The sequence below is a fragment of the Aedes aegypti genome, chromosome 2, assembly GCF_002204515.2.
Source record: "Aedes aegypti strain LVP_AGWG chromosome 2, AaegL5.0 Primary Assembly, whole genome shotgun sequence".
Classification (NCBI taxonomy): Eukaryota; Metazoa; Arthropoda; class Insecta; order Diptera; family Culicidae; genus Aedes; species Aedes aegypti.
In genome coordinates, this window is record NC_035108.1 from 439,923,629 (window position 1) to 439,940,298 (window position 16,670).

The 16,670-nt window shown below is 39.5% G+C and overlaps 1 protein-coding gene across 1 annotated transcript in view; it reads right to left on the reverse strand.

The window, feature by feature from the left end:
• Nucleotides 1–16,670, reverse strand: part of LOC5568005 (MDS1 and EVI1 complex locus protein EVI1) — a 321,600-nt gene that overhangs the window by 187,647 nt on the left and 117,283 nt on the right. The window contains exon 3 of the mRNA XM_021847867.1: nucleotides 13,521–13,754. The gene's annotated coding sequence lies outside the window, so the exon portion shown is untranslated. The remainder of the gene's footprint in view (nucleotides 1–13,520; nucleotides 13,755–16,670) is intronic.

Below are 16,670 nucleotides of genomic sequence, written 5' to 3' on the forward strand. Positions count from 1 at the left end.
GAACTATTGAAGAAAAACAAACATGTACCCAGTTTTAATCTAGACTTTCCTCTACATTACTCGATATCAACTGAAGGAACTGTTCCCAAACTTAATTTCATTTAAATTATTCAAACAATTTTTTTAAATTTTCTTTTTCCATGACTCGTTATTTCTAGAAGTCAATCGTCCCTTCAGATCGACTCATGTAATTTGAACTATATTGAAGTAATATTATCATTGCAAAAAATGAAATATTTCCACCAAAATATACCTCTATAAAATATTGACATATGTTTAATCTAGTATTGTTCTATGTTGCCTGAAAATTTGAGCTTGAAAATATTAAGGTTCCAAAATTGCTCAATTTTTTTTTTATTTTTTCGTAATTTTTAGGCGTTGTATTGTTAAATTTTTTTCCATCAGCGTTAGTGTTTGATATAATTTGATCAGCAAAAAATATTATTTGACTGAGGCTTAAGAAAATCAAACTCGGTAGAAAAAAATCTTTTTTCACCAATTTGGTCTTACTTTGCCAATAACGTAGCCTCTAGAATGTCACAGTAAAAATAATGAAGGCCACCTATGTGGATGATTTATGAACTCTCCGATCATGTCAGTAGACGAGCCTCGTTGTTACAAAAAACATTGCCGAAGACAACAAATGCCGGAAGTGCTTCGTTACCGAGTTATGAATTTTGTCCCGCCAGATTGCATCCCTCGCCCATAGTGCATTGCATAGGGGGTAGGTGTTTTACTTTACTGGTATGATAAGCAAACCCCAAGATTTGGGCTAATAAATAATGCACTGCTATTCCCCCGCTACAATCAGAGCTGAAGCAGTAGACGATAAACAGACTCTCATGATATGCTGCGGATCATGATTGTTACAGAGAGCGATAAGTGAGAGATACTCTCAATTCTCTCCAGGTTCAACTCCTAGGATAACTTCTAAGAGAACTTCTGAAACAAATCCTGGTGGAATCTCTGAAGAAACAATTGAAGGTATTTCTGACCTGAATATCTAGAAAAGTCTTTGAATAGAATTGCGGAGTAATTCTTAGAAACACTTATTTGGAAACCTTTGGAGTTCATTGTACATAGTTTCCGAAGAAATTTTCCAAGAAATCGTTGAGAATATTATTGAAGCATTTCATGAAGAATTTCTTGGAGTCCTTCTTGACGAATTTCAGAAAAAATACTTCGCGTAGTCACAGGATCGATTCCTGGATAAATCCACAAAGAACTTTAAGTAGTTTAAAGTACCCAAACAGGACGGTTCGTTTTTTCGTCCCCGGAAAAGTTTGTTTCCTGTTTTCTCGCGTCTTGCTGGGCAGTGTTACGTGAACCCCATGCAAGCTTGCCAGTATGCTTCAAGCTTGTTGTTGACGGAATTGAAGTGATTTGGAGCTCCCCTGACAGCGATGGATCATTAATTGGTGAGCTCGTTTCATACTTCTATTTCCAAGGAGTGAAATAAATTTACACTTACCTTTATCATGAAAATGGTATGAATGTTCCTATTTATAGGACCCTGGCGGGGCTTCTGTCCTATTTTTAGGACGCTGGGTATGGGTTAAGTATTCTTTGGATGAACTCCATGGCCAATTACGGAAGAAGTTATATCAGCAAGTTGTGGAAAATCTCCAAAAGGAATCCCTAGAAACTTTTCTGGAACGTTTCGGGAAAATATTTCAATGTGTCCTAACGTGAAATAACTGAAGGAAACGTTTCTGGAATCACTGAAGTAATCCTTTCGCAAGAATCCATGGAAGGATCCCCTAAGAAATTCCAAAAGAATTATATTCAAAAACTGATTTGGAAAATCAGTTTTTACCCCTGCCAGTTTTCTCTTGAAATCAAAAGTTTCCTCATTACGACAAAGCTTTCTCAAGTGTTTCCCAGATCTGGAAAAAGTACAGCTGTGTTCTGAAATCCTCAGCTTCGAGGCTACTTTAGATCATTTGCTTCTTATCCAAATTCCTCGTGTTCATTTCGTGTTCAATTCATAAATATAATGAAAAATGATAGTTGCGGTAGTATCGCTCTCTAGTGTTAGGAGTTGAGAAAAATTGTAACTTCAATTAAATATGAGATTTTTGACGGATTTTTTTTATAATTCAAGCAATGCTCTCTCATCTCGCTCGAATACCTAAAAATAAATGATTGTTTTAACAAAAAAAATGTCCAAAAACTTATCGTTCAGACAAGCTATACTTCACATGCCTTCGTAGAATGTTATAGAAGTTAATTTTAAAAATCAGCTTGAAGGAGGCCTCAAGACGCCATAATGTCCCAAAAGCTTGCTGAATTTTTTCAGCAAGATGACGAAACTGAGGCCATGTTTGTATCCTTTATAGAGTTTAATGACATCCAAACAGACTACAAACGAACTGACACTCGTCAAACTGCGCTGTTGTTCAGTGGATTAAGTCGATATCGCTAAGAGAGATTTGTACGAGCGACATAGTAGCAGCTTTGCAACAATGTGTTTAATCTTCCAAGTGCTACTTTAAGCTCCAATACAAATTCCACACCAGTTGAAATTCTCCCTCCAGTTCCCAATTTCCCCCACATTACGTAAGGCCGCCACCTTGCACCCTTTGTACCACAAGTGTGTAGTGAACTCACTTCGGCCATTTGGTGGCACGATCGTGCACACATTTCTCCCATGTGGTCCAAAGATGGTCAAAAGCACTCGCCGTTCGTGCTCGTGCAATCACACCAGCATCCGATACCGCTCCGGAGCTGTTGGGACAACGAGCACAGCAAAAAATAACGTAAAATAGAGACATCCATTTCTGGCAGGAAACTGAACTCACATATTCCAAAGTGGTAAAATGACCGAGAGGTATCGGTCACGGCTCTCTATCACAAGACCCTGGTTAGTTTTATACAATTAAACAATGATATTGTGCATCATATTTGCGGCAGGATTTAAGTGCACACATGACGAAATAATATATTTTATTTTTTACCGTGCAGTCGATCGCAACGCGCGCACGGACATCCCATAAACAACTCCGAAAAGGAGAGCACATCGCGCGTTGATGATGACCACGACTTGCGGAGGACACGGCAAGTCCCCAATCACAATACCCCGGGTAAGGACGGTCGAACGGTCCGACGGACGGAGCCTCACTCCACGTAATGAATGGAATCGCTTCGAACCGGTGGCGGCCCGGGCGAATAAAAATAAATTAAAACAAGCTCTTATACTGCTCGCTAGGAGCGGAGCGGAGCGCAGATGATGGTAATGGACCAAATGTAACACAATTTGAACGCGACTTGAACTGTCCTCGGCTCCTCTCGTCAACGCTGCGGATCGCTGGGAGTGTGTAGACGAGTGACAGTTTCGCGCAGGCAGGGTAGATGAAAATTTTGTCAACTTTCACGAAAATTAACGATTTGTGTTAATTATATACGGTTCTCTGATTTCTGGGGCTTCCTTTTTCACGCGATTCTTCTCAAAAGCGGTGGACGGTACCTAAGGGACAGGGTGGCCAAATCTAGCGATTTCATGGTAGTTCTGACGAATTATGCCTTACCATCAATAAACTATCGATTTTCCATATGTCTTGCCGAAAACTGACGATTTCATGAACCAGGGACATATGCATCAATGTTTTTTGAACTTAACATATAAGTTATATTCTCCTTGATATTCCAGATATTGTCCAATTTATAACGACGAAATAAGTACTTCACCGATCTTTCTCAGCCTACATAATTTATTTTTCAATAAAACACTCAACAAACAATCAACAATTAATAGAAAAACCTCAAAAATTGAAATATATGCTCCAGGGCGAGATTGATTACCATACACTAGTACATGTTAAAGATTAAACAAAACACTTCATCCACTAACTTTGGGTCCTCTGAATATGAAAAAGTTGTCAACACTCTTGCAGCTTTCAAATTCTACCATTCATTTTCTAAAATAAACCATCCTGACACGTCTTGAGGTGGGCAACCTCTTTTGATATAAGCACTTTTTTGCGGATGTTCGGAAAACAAAGATTCTTTCACACTCATTCTACTACTCAAAATCAAAATGGCGTCAAAATCCAAGATGGCCACCAGATAGTTCCACTTATATTGATACTCTTATTCTTCACTCGACTCGAAGAACCCAGACAACCAGAAATCGCATGAAAGTTCACGTTATAACTCGTTTATTCATACTAATTACATCAAACTCGCTAAACACCGTGGATAAACTCGTCAGATTGATGAGTTTCCTCGCATAAAACACTTTTTTTCTGAGTTCACTTGTACATTTTGTTTCGTCCCGTACACACGTACAAAGTAAGTCGGATCAATCCGTAGCAGCTGTCAAATCATCATTTGTTATCATAAGTTAAGTCGCATAATATTGCAGGTTAGTTCGGTAGAATATTTATACACTCGCATTGTATGTTATTATTCATCACATAATATATGCACGCATATCGCCTCCACTTTTGTGCGTAGAAGGCCTTTTCGCGACATCTTATAAGTGAAATTTCGCACATATAGAGCCTCCAGGTGATTTCGTTATACGTACATTTTGGTTGTCTGGGAAACCATCATCGATTGAAAACTTGTTTCTTTGCTGTACAAAAAATGATATTTGCATTCATTGCACTCGTCATATACGTCAAAATCGTTGAACATAATTAAGATAATCGTTCATTTCATAGGGTAAATATCATTGCTTACCTAGTTTTTGTAGCCTATCTTACTCAGTTTTCTGATGGTGATCTCAGAATTCAAAACGAGCTGTGCGTTAATGGTGAAAAATCGGGTTTTCTGATAAAATTCAAGATGGCGGCCAAATTTAAAATGACCGTCATTTTTGTAGCTTCAAATGAAAGCTATATCCTTCCTCCATACGATGTTTTTAAGTTTGCTATGTGTTCCGAGGGAAATATGAGACATACCACACGGAAAAATATATAAGATTTACCAACAAATGGGATTTTTTGGTAACTTTTTAGCTAGCTGGCGTACGAGGGGTCCACCAATTTGAGAATTAAAATTCGGTAATTTCTGTAGCAAGTTATCCATGGATTTTTTTTTTCGTCTTTGTATTGTCCTCCATAACTAATCCTCATAATCCTTCAAAAATGTATGCAGGGATTCATCAAGCGATATTCTTCTTATATCACTAGAAATTCATCGTAAATTACTCGAACAACTTTGAAAATTTTCAAAAGATTCTTCTTACGATTTATTCGAAATTTCTTCCATTATTCTTTATAGAAAACTTTCTAAGAAATGTTACAATTTTCTCCAATACTGTCTATTATTTCTCCAAAAAATATGTTTACAGTCTTCGAGTATAGGTTTTCCTGTTATAAAATTTCTCCAGGAATTGTTTTTCTCTGAAGATGCTTGCAGAAAATGAGTAGATTTTTTTCTCAGAATTTATTTCTTCAAATCTGACTTTGAGAAATTTATGAAAAAAAAAATCAGGAAGGAACTGTTCGAACAACTTCTAGACAAAATCTTGCATCAATCTTCAGGATTGCCTGATTCAGTAGCCCAAAAGTTTGAAGGCGGGGCAATTGTTGGTAGAATCTCTTCTTATGAGGGACTTTATGGAAGAATATCTGTAGTATTTCCTTCAGAACTCTTCGATTGATTTCCTTGAGAGAGCCTTAGCACTATTAAAGGAAAAGTTTCTGGGGTTCTCATTAGAAATTTCGAAGAAGAATTGATTCAGGCGTCCCTGTAAAATATATGCTTCAATTCTGGAGAAATTTGTTGAAACATATCTGCATGTCATGATTGAATGATGCGAAAATTCCCAAAAAAAAAAGATAAATTAATAAAATTTAATTTGTGGAAAATTAACTATACAATAATTTGAGGAATTGCATGACATATCCTAGAGAACATTGTAACAAAAGTTTCTCAATAATGTAAACACAAAAGTACGTAGAGGGATTATTCTGAATACCTATAGAAATCCATGGAATACCTGGACGAATCCCTAGAGAAATCTTTGAAGGAATCCCTGAAGGAATCCCTGAATAAATTCCTGAAGGAATACCTGGAGGAACCTCTGGAGGAATCCCTAGAGGCATCCCTTGAGGAATAAATGTAGGAATCCCTGGATGTATTTCTGGAAGAATCCTTAGAGGAATCCCTGTAGGAATTCCTGGAAGAATTCGTGGAGGAATTCCTGGAAGAATCTCTGGTGGAATCGCTGGAAGAATCTCTGGAGGAATCTTTTGAGGAATTCCTGGAGGAATCCCTAAAGAAATCTCTGGGGAATTCCTGAAAAAATCGATGGAGGAATGCCTAGAGGAATCCCTGGAACAATCCGTTGAGGAATCCATGGAGGAACCCCTTGATTAATACCTATAGAAATCCATGGAATCCCTGAAGGAATTCCTAGAGCAATCCCTGGAGGAATCCCTGAATTCCTCGAGGAATCTCTGAAGGAATCCATGGAAGTATCACTGAAATAAATCCATGGAGAAATCCCTGGAACAATCCCTAGAGCAATATCTGGAGCATTCTCTAGAGAAATCTCTGGAGGAATGCCTGGAAAAATTCTAAAACACTTGGGCAGTCCCTGGAGAAATTTTTGAAGAAATCGCATAAAATATATAATTATTAGGTAAATAAAAAAGGCAACCCCTAGACCACCAGATACGGTAACAAACAAATTAAATCCTAGACTGATTTTGTATTCAAAACGGTACCAATCAACTAGTTTTTTCCTTGCATTCAAATGCAATGAACTTGTCATTTCCTTCGCCACCCTCCAACAGTGCTTCCGGAAAATCAACGAGGAATCGATTAAATAATTTCAAGTATAATGCTTGGCAGAAGCCGTACAAAACATCTGCCAGGAGTCTTGAATAAATCGGCAGAGGAATTCTGCAGAAATTTTTAACTTAAACGTATTCAATGGAATTTTTGTTTAAACATTCACTTCTAAATGAATGACCGCTAAGTCTTGTGGACAATGAATAGTGGAAAATTCCTATGGGGGAACCATAACCTCTATTCTGTCTCTTCATCAACGGGAAATCCTAACAGAAAATCTTCAGGAAATGTACCTACTTCTAGTATCATGTTTCTCTCTGATTTTTTGTTTATTTTTTTAACTCACTACCACCACTGTGGCTGAACCAGTCCAAGTAGGTGTAAAATTCACTTATAAAATTGTTATTTAATTTCGTTTAATGACTCCAAAAATTTTGTTTAAATATTCTGAATTGGTTCTTTGAATGGTAAGGAGGACGAGCTGTTCGTCTTTTTTTAATAACTTGATGCAAACCATTTTTTTTTTTGGAAAACAAAATAATTTTTAATCATTATAAGAAACTCAGAAGCTAGAAAACATGGAATATATGTGTTGCGAACGAAATATTTAGAATGTTTGGAAAGAGTTGTAACTACCCCGAGCTACGGCACTACGATCTCCGATAAATAAACTGTGATTATGAAGGACATGCTATTTTTTTTTCAAAATTCAAGAAAAATGTATGTATTCAGCCATTCCAAGAAAACCCGATCCAGTGGATCACCGAATTCCGTGAAAATTTGCTATTTTGTTCCTTATTCGAAATAAGGATACACGTGTTTTTGGAATATTTTGATAAGGGTGATCATTTTCGAAATTGACTGACCAAAAAATCGCGATTTTGCTACATATTTAATAAAAAAAAGAGCAACTTTTGAATCGCATGACCGATTTTCCTAAGCTAAAAATGTTGACTTTTCACGAAAAAATTCAAATATCACAAAAATTGTTTTATTTTTTTACATGAAAAGGCGGCATCCACAAATTACGTAACGCTCGAAGGGGGGGAGGGGGTAGGCTCCAGCGTTACGACTCATACAAAATTTAAAAAAATTCCATACAAAAAGCGTTACGGAGGGGGGGGAGGGGGTTTCGAAAATTTCCAGTTTTAGCGTTACGTAATAAATAGATGCTGCCAAAGAATAAAAAATCCCGTTTTTTCGTGTTTTGAAGGCCTCGGGACAAAAAGAACTATTGCTGTTCTATTTTTTTTCCTTGAAGTTTCAGAAAATTTACGTTAGTTATGATTTTTTTTTTTCAAATAAAAAATCTTATACGCTTAGACCTACAGTGTATGCCGATTAAAAATGACTGATATTTTTATTTTCAAAAAAAATTATCTCAAAGCTTAGCTTAGCTTAGACTGACTACACATATCAATGGTTGCTATTCCGTGATTGACCGAAGTCAGTGAAAATGCACAAAGAATCAACTAGAAGTTCGGCTGGGATTGGCCATAATCTTCTTCAATGTGCATAATTCAGTGCCTCTATTTATACAGGGTCAATAAAGGCGCCGGCCACGTCCTTGCAGTCAGGTGGGATTGGGGGAAGGAATGTTAGTGTGTAACCTTTGCTATTTGGAGACCGTGTTTGCCTCTGCATCTCCACAAAGGTTACTGGGAGGGATGTTTGTTAATGGGAAGGATCGTTGGGTCACAGGATTCACTTTGATAAGCGATTAGACCATGATAAATAATGATTTGTGAGATATATACATGCTTATTTGTAAATATAATATTTTCATTTGATATGAACAATTTATATGTAGTGGAAAATTATGCCGACACTTGAGGTGACGAACCATTCAAAGATTGTTGAACAAATACCTAAATGTAACATTCCTACAGCTGTCAGGACGAAAGCATGTGTTATTATATTTTACTTATTTGAAAAGAAACAAAAAACTCGATTGGTTGGAACATCATAGAACACTCTTATTCTTATGCCGACACTTACAGTGGCGAACCATCCAGAGTTTGTAGAATAAAGTGAACCTTTCGCAAGTCTACGCTTGTAGTGTCGAACCATTCAATTTTTTTTTTTTAATTACAAAAATAAAGGTAAAAAGGGGTATTCCTGAAAATAAAAAAAAATGTGAAACATTAATAATTCATGAATCAGAGTTTGTGTCGACACTCACAGTGACGAACAATTCATAGTTTGTTGGAAATTCATATTTACGTCCCACAATTGTAACGATTAAATGTGCAGTCATACATATTTTATAGATTAGCATGAAACGAGCTCACCAATTGATCCTTTATCCTTCACTGTGCAGCCACAATCCAATCTCAGCCTCACTCGTTTGCTCGGCTATATTTTTCGGCTTTTGCACTCAGAAAAAAATAGGCGCACGACCCGAAAAGGAAAAAAAACTTGGCTTTCTTGACGCACTGCCCAGCAGCAAGCGTCAAGGTCAAAGGATCAAAAAGAACTAACCGATCACGCCACTTTTTCACTTACTAGACCGACGCGCGACATGTTTGATCCTGCCCTTGTCGCGGGCCCCCGTAGGAGCAAGCGTCAAGGTCGAAAGATCAGACAGAACTCTTATTTTCAAAAAAATAGTATCTCAAAAGCTAAAAACATACATCGCTGAAAATATGACAGATAACGTAAAATTTTCTGAACTTTCAAGAAAAAATGAGAACAGCAAAAGCCCCTTTTGTCCCGAGGCCACGAAAAAATGAAAATTTTTGTTTTTTTTTTTTATATATATATATATAAAACATTTTTTGTGAAATTTTATATATTTTAAGAAAAGTCAAAATCTTGAGTTTTCATTTCAATAAAGAAATTCAAAAATCGGTCAAGCGGTTCAAAAGTTTTAAGTTTCTAAAAAGTAAAAATTTTGCAATTTTTCTGAACACCCTTTTTTTCGGAAATGGTCATCCTAAAAAATCCAAAAACACGTGTATCCTTATTTCGGATAAGGAACAAAATAGCAAACTTTCACGGAATTCGGTGACCCACTAGATCGGTTTTTCATGGAATGGCTGCCTTGTAGAAAATCATTTTAATATCTAAAAACCTGGGGGGTGCGGACTCGAATATTAAGGTGGTTCAAATTGAACACAATCTTTTCCACGAGTTCCGACCGTTGTTTGTTTGTTCGTCTCGCAGGAAACCACATTCAAAGTGCACTCCTTAAATGCTTCACACAAAGCATCACCACACAAAGCCAGACCTGATCTGAAAGTTTATGGCCTTATGTCAATTAGATCATGTTTGAGAAAAGCTGTAAAAGACTTCTGCATAATTTGAAGCAAACGCAACTTTTTTTTCAACAGTTGGAAATCTTTGTTTTATATAAATTGTATGACCGGGCATTCTGAGGTGTACTCAGATCATTTTTACGAAATTTTTTGTTTGACAGCAGCCTGGCTGCTTCTTGGTTTTCAATTCGCATATTCCAGCTTATAACTACATTTTTTTTGTAATTTTTGATCCAACAAAATTTTTTGTTCCTGAAAAATGAGTCTTTTAGATTTGCTAGTGGACATAGAAAATGTTGACAAACTTCCGTTTTTGTATGGATTCGGTGTTTGGATTTTACCAAAAGTCGTCAAATTGTGTTTCCTTATGGAAGTCAAACGTGAGTCGCTTATTTGCGCCTCTGAATTACGGAAAAGCAATGAACAAAGTATAAATAAAATTCTACGGATGACGTTAAATTAGCTCGTTTTCTATCACGATTTTGTGTGGGTTTGCTTATTTGTGCACAGTTTGTGTGCAAATTGCAAAGCATGGTCCTGGTGCAAAAATAAACCCAAGGTTGTCTGAATAAATCAATCCAAATATATTTTTTTTTCATTGGATTGCTCGTTTTTTGAATAGTAAAGAGAACGATCTGTTTAATTTTCTAACAGCTAATAACTTATATATAGCAGTTATTACTTAAACTTAGTTGAAACCTGGATCTGATCTCAAAAGAAATCCTATTATTTTGTTTATCGTAATGATCGACTGGACGGGGCATGTGAAGGAGTTGCTATCATCATTCATAGGCGTATAAAACATCAACTTTTTTGTCATTTTGAAACCAAAGTTTTTCAAACTTTGGTTGTTTCTGTTGAAACACAGCTTGGTAAATATACTTTAATAGCAGCCTATTTGCCTTTTCAATGCTCTGGGCAGCATGTTTATTTGCTTCAAAATAACTTGCGAAATTCACTCGCAGTTAGTCAAAAAAAAATTGTCCTTTGTGACTTTAATGCTTAACATCGCTCATAGAATCATTCGCTGAGCAATTCCAACGGGAGGATTTTGTTTGCTAAGTGCTCTTCAGGATATATTCCAATTCAATACCCTGATAGCCCATTTCACTGATGAAGCAAGAGGCATTGCAATACCAAAAGTGAAGTAAAATTCGAATCGGTGATTGAAGACGATGGTCTTAAACTCTTGATCCGTCTTAAAAACGTGAGAAGAAAGCGATTTCAACGCACTCCCAATCCTGCTATGGAAATTAAATGGCAGAATCTGCAAAAATAAATTGAAAAACCTTTTTCTCAATTAAAAACCAAAAATTTTGAAAATAAAATTTTTGAATTGGATCTTGGCTCTTAACTTTCATTTATCTACATACATTGTTAGAATATTCCAAAGTTTTGTGTACACATCAGGTTAATTATCAGAACTCAAAGTCTGAAAGACTTCCTGTAAGAGCTGGTGGTCCTCAAGGCAGCGGTTTTGGACCAATGTTTTACAATATTTTCACATATGTCTTAGAAGAGTTACCTCAGGGATGTCAAAAATCTTTGTTTGCGAATGACACAGACCTCTCCGCCAAACGACGAAGTCTGTGTGTCATCTGTAGTAGATCGCAAAAAAGTTTGGAGTTTTTCTTTTCTCCATACAACTTTGTCATACTACTTAAGATATTATTCACAGGAACATTTTGGTATACAGATTTGTGTCAAATTTTAAGTTGATTCAAAATTCACCGAAGAAAATTCCAAGGGAGGTTTGGTCAAATTTATAAATTTATCATTTTCCTTTATTCTACATGATAATCATTTTGACAAACTGGCAACCCTGCCATCCGGCCGGGGTTCGCGCTGTCATAAAGGTCCGTCGTCTTTCTCCTCCGATCTGCTTTGAGCGGAGCTCGGGTTGACTTGATGTTTTGTTGCAGCATATATCGCTTAAAGGCAAATAACATTGCTTTTTTAAACGAGAGCAATCATCAAGTGTTGTACTGAATCATGGCCTCGGGGGAAGGCGGAGGGGTTGTGGAAATGGAGTCCGAGGGGAAGGAACTTAAAGTGATACATAAATTTAATTTTACTTTCAATTCAAAGCACACGGATGGACCGGACCGGGGAGGAGAAGTCGATCGTTGAGTTGAAGCTGTGGTTCGGTTCGGGTCCCCCGTATCTTCAACTTGTCATCTTCAGTTGAAATTGGTCGTAAAGGGAAAAGTTTCTCAGTTTTAGCTGCGAGGCAGCAAGTTTTTCGTGTTACACTTCAACCGAACCGAGCTGTGTGTCGTTTACAACAACAGTGCTCTATTGTATGGAATGTTCTTCGGGGACGAGGCGGGGGTACAAAATAACGATTAAAATGGAAGCTACAAATTAGAGTAAATATAAGCCTGTCATCGAAAGGGAATTTTCATTCATTAAAGAGTGCGCGCGCGCTTCGGCGAATGACTCGGAATTCGGACTCTTTGTGGGGATCGTAAATCTCGCTATAGATTTGTACCGGAGTTGTACCTCGAACATGAAGTGCTCGGAGGCAAATCGGGCGGCTGTACGTGAAGATCATGTGATACCGGCAGCCCGGGCTTGTGCTCGCTGGAGGAGAGCACTTAAAAAATAGTACCCTTTTCGCCACACGACTACAGACTTCGACTGGGGACTTCAGGCCCACAGTCTGTAACGGTAAAATATGTGTTGTTGCTTGCTGCTCGGGTTGATACAGTTGTTGCCGTTGCCGTTGTTGCTTCGGTTGTTTGGAATGATCTCTCCCCTCTGGCAGCTTGTGGAGAATATTGGACTGCCATGGTTAGTTTGTCTCGAAAAATTACGACCATTTTAGCGTTGGGCTGATTAGTGGAGAAAAATTGCAACATTACCGTTGGATTTTCAACGTGGATGATCGGGATCACGCATTGTCTTCTGACGACAGTCTGAGCGTTTTTTGATACACATATTTCTATAAATTTGGGCCCTTCCTTAGCCGAGATGTTAGTATCCGCGACTACAAAGCAAAGCCATGCTGAAGGTGTCTGGGTTCGATTGATCGTACTTGTCACACGATATTCATGCGAATGCGAATATGGCAACTTTGCTCTCCGTAATAACTGTGGAAGTGCTCATAAGAACACTTAGCTGAAAAGCAGGCCCAGTGGGGACGTAATGCCAAGAAGTAGAAGAATGATGTGACTTTCCATTTCGACACACCGAAGCTATTTTTGCCCATGTCTATCAATCAATCCCCATTCATTGACTATTTCCAGCCCCTCGAATCATCGACCTTTTGTCAAATCGGCACAAGAGAGCCGTTGACCTTCTCATCACGTGTCCAAAGATCTACCGATGCTGGTCAGTCAGTGGAGACAACCATGCAAAACCCACACACATCCTGCTCAACCCCAATGTCCCAATCCGATGATAGGATCTGCCGCGTAATCCCCTAGAGATTTCAGCAACATCCTAACGACCGCCAAAAAAAAAACTAACCCAACAAGTCCCATTCCTTTAAGCCCCAGCATCGAATTTGTCACTTACCTTATTCCCGATTTGGCGTGATGGTGATTTTGGTCCGGCGCTGAAGAGACAAGGCGATGTTCGAATGCTGCGATTGTCTCGAATGAGGGGCTAATGATTAGGCTTGATCCATTTTTTTGTCCTACGTTCTTGTCTCGTGGTTTGCTTGATGAAGTTGATTGATTCTTTCAAGGATTTCGGTGTTTTATTTTTGGCAACGATGAAGAACGGACTTGGAGCTGGAGATGATGATATCTGGAACGACATGTTCAAGGTGAGATAGAGGGAGGTTAGTGACGTTCATGGTTTTGAGATTTGAGTCGGTGTGAGCTAGATCTACGAAAGGATTGATTAATTAGTTGGGATTGGGTTGTAATTCTGCGGAAGAGAACGGAAACATGAAACACCGTTCGAAAAGTGATCTGATATTGCTTCGATCAGCTCTTTTTCTTTTTCTTGGCATTATGTCCCTACTGGAACAGAGCCTGCTTTTCAGCTTAGTATTCAATGAGCACTTTCATAGTTATCAACTGTGGCAGGTACGATTACTCGATGCCCAGGGAAGTCGATCAGTACCTGAGTGCTATTCCCACGACTTCCCCACCTTTGAAATTGCAACAAAGTTCTTCCACTATGTCAAAGTCATTCCATCGCTAGAGTAGGTAGCGAAAGTCATCGACTTTCTCACTTCGGTCAATCACACTTCCCGCTGCTACCGATTACCGATTAGACGCTAAGTATTTTCCGATACTCGCTCCCTCCGCGTGACACCTCCCGGGGCGAGTGGGAACCGACCCATTCATGACACTTTTTATTTCATCTCAGCCGCATCACCACCGGCACAGTGGGCAAAATGTTATAAAAAAGATATTGGATATTGATTCAGCCCATTTCTGAAAGGAACAACTCTGAGGATCCGAATAACACTGGTTTCGGACTAAAAAATGGCCTGGATGGCTCATCGAACCACAAGTTCCTCTATTTGGTGCTCCGACGACTCAGGATCTAGCCTACTATTACTGGATGGTGGGCGGTATGGTGCCGAGGTCAGACCTGCGATTCCGGTGGAGGAAGGCTTCTCAGGTGTCCCGACTACCCATCACTGATACTTCGTAACGCTCGAACTACTCGTCTTAGTCCCCAACGGAGGATCTAGCCTACTCCGATCGAGGCCCGACGCTCGCCATTTCTGTTGCAGCGACGACATGATATGCGTTATTGCTCTGTTCACCGCGTGCCACGTTTTACTAACATGTTGCGGTGTCTCCTCCATGTTTGGGTAGATTGGGCAGTGTGGCGACTCTGCGTGACCTGGAGCTGTGCCAGGTAGAAGTTCACCTCTCCATGCTTTTTATTCATCCACGTCGACAGGTTTGAGATGAGCCGGTGGCCATCTTCCTTTCTCCGCACATTCCCACTCGTGCTGCCACCTCGCCATGAATCCGAATCTGGCCATCTTCTTCTGGCACGCTTCTGATGTCTATATCATTCTATACGCACTCGCACCACCATCAGATGAAACGCTCTGTTCAGCTTCTCGTGGTTCCGTTCTGTTTCTAGTGCCTTTCCCTCTAAGTTTCGATGACGAGACGTTTACTAGCAGACGCCTCGTACTGCTGCTTGGTCCGCCTACGTTTGGTATGATTCTCTCTATTGCGTTCATTGCCTTGTCGGACTTTTCACATACGTAATAACCGTGGCTGTTGAAATTCAGCCGATCGTCGAACATTACTCCGAGGTGTTTCAACACGCGCTTCGGTGCAATGACATACCTTCCGACGTTACCCTCCATCTGCTGAACCACTTTGCTGTTGCTGACTAGCAGTTCCTCTGTTTTGTGGTGAGCTATCTGCAGTTTGACTCCGCACCACCATCAGATGAAACGCTCTGTTCAGCTTCTCGTGGTTCCGTTCTGTTTCTAGTGCCTTTCCCCTCAGTATCGATGACGAGACGTTAACTAGCAGACGCCTCGTACTGCTGCTTGGTCCGCCTACGTTTGGTATGATTCTCTGTATTGCGTTCATTGTTTTGTCGGACTTTTCGCATACGTAATAACCATGGCTGTTGAAATTCAGCCGATCGTCGAACATTACTCCGAGGTGTTTCAACACGCGCTTCGGTGCAATGACATACCTTCCGACGTTACCCTCCATCTGCTGAACCGCTTTGCTGTTGCTGACTAGCAGTTCCTCTGTTTTGTGGTGAGCTATCTGCAGTTGGACTCCGCTCATCCGGCTCTCGATTGCGTCGATTTTTTTCCATAACTGAAATCTACACTTCTTCCAGCGTCTCGCCAATCAACGTTGGTTGACAAGTTGCTGGGTAGCCGCAGTGCCAAGACTCCTTCGTACATTCCGTTCCCAAGAGTTGGACCAAGAATGGAACCTTGAGGGACGCCCGCTGTCACTTGCATCGACTTCTGCCCTTCATTTGATTCGGACACCAGGTTTTGCTCCGGAAGTAGCTCTTCAAGATCTTGCACAGATAGTCAGGAACCTGCATTCTTGTACTTCTGCAACACCTTCCTGACCATGTCCGGATATGCCAGGATGGCAGCTTTCATTGCCACGCTGGATATTCCATCTGGACCAGGGACTTTCTTCGATACTACTCGTTTCGCCGTTTCTACAAGCTTATCGATAGACACATGCCGTTCTTCAGCGATTGCTGGTACGGCTTCATCGTACGGCGTTGGCAGCCAGGACGTTGGGTCGTGCTTGGGGAAGAGACTCTCCACTATCGATTTCAGCTTGTCTGGGCATATTTCAGCTGGTTTCAAAGGGCCCTTGATCTTTGCCATAACGACTCGATGCTTATTACATTAAATATTGGTGTAGGTTGTATTGTATCTTAGGTTATCTCTTGCGTTGAGTATTATACAGGCGAATCTTTGTCGATTTTCTCTTTGCGTTATTCTTCAAAATTCAATCGATTTTCTAAACAACTCACGGTTCAGCACGATGAAGGATGATGAATACTTTCTACTGAGTCAAAAATAGCAGCCGAAAACAGTCACCCGGCCAAGTAATTAGCAGAAGAGAATATCGATGAAGAGAAATAGATCACTGCAGTTCTTCAAAGAATTTCTCCAAGAAACAGAAGCCAGTTCCTCAGGATCTTGTATCAAGACTCCTGTAGAGATTTCTCAAGAAAATCTTTCAGAAGTATCTT